The sequence below is a fragment of the Amblyraja radiata genome, chromosome 23 (genome assembly GCF_010909765.2).
Source record: "Amblyraja radiata isolate CabotCenter1 chromosome 23, sAmbRad1.1.pri, whole genome shotgun sequence".
NCBI lineage: Eukaryota > Metazoa > Chordata > Chondrichthyes > Rajiformes > Rajidae > Amblyraja > Amblyraja radiata.
In genome coordinates, this window is record NC_045978.1 from 14,288,297 (window position 1) to 14,293,730 (window position 5,434).

The 5,434-nt window shown below is 40.6% G+C and overlaps 1 pseudogene; it reads left to right on the forward strand.

Moving 5' to 3' along the window:
* The first annotated feature begins 397 nt into the window (after nt 1–397).
* Nucleotides 398–1,122, forward strand: LOC116986089 (annotated as a pseudogene).
* Nucleotides 1,123–5,434: the final 4,312 nt, after the last annotated feature.

Sequence of the window (5,434 nt, forward strand, 5' to 3'; positions counted from 1 at the left end):
CACTATTGTCTGGACTTACCTTTCAAACAAGAAATTGTTAGTCTGCCAAATAATCGTCGTATGGCAGAGCAACACACCCAAAATCTGAAACGCAAGTTTGGCAAGTTTGACAAAATTTAATGCGGAATATACGTCTTTCCTAAAGGATATGATTGACAATGATTATGCCGAAATGGTACCACCAAACCAACTAAATCAAAGTGACGGAGAGCTTTGGTACATTCCGCACCATGGGGTGTATCACTCGAAGAAACTGACCTTGAGGGTGGTCTTTGACTGTGCTGCAGTCTTCAAAGGAACATCACTTAACTGTCAACTACTGCAAGGTCCAGACCTTACCAACTCTCTCATTGGACTACTCATTAAATTCAGGCAAGAATCGATTGCTATGATGGTTGATATTAAAGCGATGTTTCATCAAGTCAAAGTATCAGAAAAACACTTGCGATTCTTATGGTGTTCTGATGGGGATGCACAACAAGATCTCGTTGAATACCAGATGAAGGTACATCTCTTTGGAGCAGTGTCATCACCAAGCTATGCCAACTTTGCATTAAAGAAGACTGCAGACGATAATAAAGCTCACTTTCCAGAAGAAGTTATAACGACTGTGAAGAATAATTTCTATGTGGATGATTGCTTAAAATCCATGTCTACGGAGCAGGAAGCAATTCAAATGGTAAAACATCTCACTTCCCTCTGCAATAAGGGAAGATTTACATTTTCCAAGTGAATCAGCAACAGCCGTGTTGTATTGGAAAGCATTCCACCACCTGATAGAGCCAAAGAGACCAGGGAGTTGGATTTGGACAAAGACAATTTGCCAATTGAATGAGCATTGGGACTGCACTGGTGCATTGAAACAGATGTGTTCAAGTTCAGAATCTTGATTCAAGAGCGACCATGTACTAGAAGGGGTATCCTATCTGTGATTGGTTCTGTTTACGACCCTCTGGGATTTCTTGCACCATTTACACTGCCAGCCAAGTTGATTTTGCAGGATCTTTGTAAGGAAAATCTTGGATGAGATGAGAGTATATCGCAAGCTTCCTCTCACCAATGGACAGAATGGTTAGCAGATCTCAACAAGATCTCAGAATTCAAAGTGGATGAAGCCTACAAGCTTTGGTAAGATCAGAAGTGCTCAGCTGCATCATTTCTCAGATGCCAGTGAAAGCGGCCACAGTACTGTTTCATATCTAAGACTGGAAATTGATAACAAAGAAGTACATGTTGCATTCTTAATGGGAAAGGCCAAAGTGGAAGCAAATGACAATTCCTAGAATGGAACTTAGTGCCGCAGTCTTAGATGTGAAAGTTGACATTGATGCAAAAAGAGTTACAACTTCAACTGGAAGAACCTTTCTTTGGACTGATAGTACTACGGTGCTTAAATACTTCAACAATTAGAACAAACATGTTTTGACATTTGTAGCAAACAGAATTTCTTTTGTATTGGGAACTACAATGTTTCACAATGGAAATATGTTAACACAAATGAAAATCCTGCGGATGAAGCTTCTAGAGGACTAACAGCAGAGCGCTTCTTAAGCAATAACAGATGGATCAATGGACCAAAGTTTCTCTGTAAGATAGACAGAGAATGGCCAAAGCTTGAGCTAGGATTTGAAATCTCTGCTAATGATCCAGAAATTAAACAAAACATCACAGTTAACGTTATTGCTAAAGATTCTTCAAACACAAAAAATGATTTAATTACTCACTTTTCATCATGGAATAAGTTGGTGACTGTGGTAGCTTGGTTTCTTAAACTAAGAACAAGGTATTGCTGTTGCTCAAAAAAGGAAAGAGATTGCTGAAGGTATCTTTGAAGAAAATCCTGAAATAGGTTGAAAAGAAGATGCAAGCTTTTAAGGCACCATACGACGTACAGGGTTTACAACTTGATGATCTTCTCAAAGCGGAAAACACGATTATCTCTTTCTGTCAAAAACAGAGATACAAAGAAGAAATATGGACGTTAGAAGCTGGAGTACATGGTGTTAAAAGAGACAGTCAATTAGTAGGATCTGGTATTGGAGGAAGGACTTCTGAGAGTGGGTGGTCGGCTAAATAGATTGGCAATGCCTGAAGAGGCTAAACATCCTATTATTCCCTCTAAGAACTTTCCCATATCAACATTATTGTTACGACATATTCATGAATTGATCAGAAATGGAGGAAGAAGTTTCATGCTGTAAAACTTTGGACTTTTGTGTTTTGGACTATATACTAGGTATCATGCCTAACGTTAAGGGTTTGGTGCGTACAGCACGCCTTCAGACTAAGAACAATGTTTTGATAAGACCAATAACCAATTTATGCTTGTTTCTAGAAGGCGAAGGTGAAGATGGAAGAATCGCTAAAGAAGTTTGAATGCTGATATAAAATGCATGCTATTTTTGTTTTTTGATATATGGTAAGCTTTTATAACTCCTTTATTAATGTCTATTAGTAATTGCCTCATTATATACTCAGAACAATTAGGGGGCCGGTATGTAGTAGCCATTTAGCTTAACACAGTATGTTATAACTATAACCAGTTACCTTTACATTTAATCTGCCTGTAATTATGTGGATGGACTTTATTACGTAGTTGGAGGCGTGTTTGCGGTTGGGATTCTCGTGCAGACGCCCTAGTAGTTTTTTGTTTAGTCTGAAGAAGCATGGGGGAGAGGTCACAGCTTTCGACCATGCACGAGTTTGACTACGAGTAAGATCAAAATGTACTGGGACAACAGATGGCACAATGGGCTAAGTGTTCGGCTGGCGACCGGAAGGTGGCCGGTTCGAATCCCGCTTGGAGTGCATACTGTCGTTGTGTCCTTGGGCAAGACACTTCACCCACCTTTGCCTGTGTGTGAATGTGTGTGAGTGATTGGTGGTGGTCGGAGGGGCCGTAGGCGCAGAATGGCAGCCACGCTTCCGTCAGTCTGCCCCAGGGCAGCTGTGGCCACAGAAGTAGCTTACCACCACCGAGTGTGACTGAGGAGTGAATGAATAATGCGATGTAAAGCGCCTTGAATATTAGAAAGGCGCTATATAAATCCCATCCATTATTATTATTATTATTATTATTACTTAAAGCCCTGTCCCATGGTACGAGTTCATTCCAAGAGCTCTTCCGAATTTGAAAAAAATCAAACTCGTGGTAAGCACGGAGAATGAACGTAGCCGGTACGTCGGAGCTCGGGGATGTCTCTTAGCGGCTCGTAACGCTAATGGCAGGTACTCGGGAAGACTCACTAACGGCAGGTAAGCACGGGAAGACTCGTGAAGATTTTTCAACATGTTGAAAAATGTCCACGAGAGCCCCGAGTACCGACGAGTGGCCATTACCGTAAATCTCCGAGTTTGAATCAGGGCAAACTCGGGAGAACTCTTAGTATGTACTCGTACCGTGGGACAGGGCTTTTAAACAAGAAGAAGTTTGGATGAATATCTTACTGTTTTTACCATAACAATAAAGAAACTATTAATCAAGAGACTGTGTTTTGAAGATTTATCTTTCGACGAAGATTTATCATAATTTCCTAACCCCTGACTTCAATCATAGTGGCTAGAGGAAAGATTCCTTGAATGATATAATAATCTGTCACTACAGCTTCCAATTTGGCATCTTCTTACTAGAGACGGCGGGCTTCACAAAGTTAAAGTCCACAGGTCCCGCGGTTAGAGTTCCCCCAACCCCCCTACCCCCCCCCCCCCCCTCCACCCCCCACATAAATCAAACCAAAGAACACTAAATCAAGTTGTTAACACATACTAAAAATAACAAAAAGAAGAAAGGACAGACAGACTTTTAGCGAGGCAGCCACAGTTGGTGGTGCCACCCGGTAATCCTTTGAAGCAGAGATTAAAGCCTTTGGAAAACTAACAATTATAAACTGAGGTAGAGTTACTCGCTGGTGATGTCTCAGTATTGGATTAGATGCAAGACTTTAAGCTGTGATTTCAAGTTTGTCACCAACACTATCCCAACTTAATACAAGGTTGGCTTACCCATATTTGTGTGGATATCTTCCAAAAGCATCCTTGACATTTACAGAGGAACTTGTTCAATGTGATGGATAACTCCTAAAGGCCTTGAAACAGCAGACCACAAAATGTGGCAATAGATATTATTTTGTAATCCCTCAAATGATTTTTTCTTTACTAAACACCCTCCTATGAAGAGAGAAAAACTTGATTTACATAAAATCTTTTCAGAACTATGAACATGCACTGTATCAGGTAGGAACTGCCATGGGTTTTCAAGGTTGCACTTCTCCTCGAAAATGTGCTTCCATTGAAGAATTGAATTTTTCTCAGAGTGCAACACATAACAATTTCTTTCTTGCTCTTTTAACAACCGAAGGACAAATTTTTACTTTGACACACAGTCACTTTGTACTGTGGGCAAAATATTAGCAGGCAATTTATATAATTAAGGAAAATGCTAGGAACACATGCAACATCTGTGGAAAGAGAGCAAACAATGTAACGGACATGTGGAGCACTTCATCATGTCTGGGAAAGATTTCTAGCATCTGTATATGGCAATGCACACATGCACACTTGTTGGCACACACACATGCACACAAATGCACAAACTGAGCACAAAATCACATAATACACATGGAATGAATGACCAGTCAATATGTTTGTGGTGGCATTAGTTGAGGGAGGAAAAGGGAACAGCTTTTGCATTGCATGGAAGTAATAACTGGTTGCTGTGGACGAGATACACCTTAAGGCCTGTTTCTTTGCTATACCAGTCCATGACTCCAAAACACAGTAGTCTTGGTCATTCTGACAGTACGGGAGCCAGAGTTAGGGCAGCAAATCTGTTAGCTTGCCCCATTGCCGGACACCATAAGGAACCTGTCTATTGCTTCCAATCTTGCCGGGATTCCCCTGCGTAACATTGGGGAACTATCACTCAAGTCCCACACCTGCATCTAGCACGCTCATGATTTTGACGTAGCACACAGATTTAGATCACATTTGGGATATTGTTATTTTGTACAATATGTGGACCTGGGATTCCCAGTGGTATGTGGGGGTGATGCATTTTTTTTAAAGGTAGCATTGAGGACATTATTGAACTTATTTATTGGTTTACATGACAATCTTTTTCCCCAACAGATATCTGAGTGAATGTCTCTTTACTGGGAATCTGGCATTGGTTTGGGACTCAAAATCGGAGGTATTATATTTTTATTAAAACAGATCTGATTCCAAGCAATAGGATTTTTAAGGAGCGTATGTATTCTTATTTATTTGAGGTCCTGACCATGGGAGAAAATGGAGGACTGGCCAAATTTTGTGCCTTCCACCACAGTGATGAATGCTGTGGTGGATGTTAGTGTTACATTTTTATTGTGTATTGTGTGTTCTTTATCATTGTACCGCTGCTGGTAAATTCATTTCACTTGCACTTTATGTGCAATGT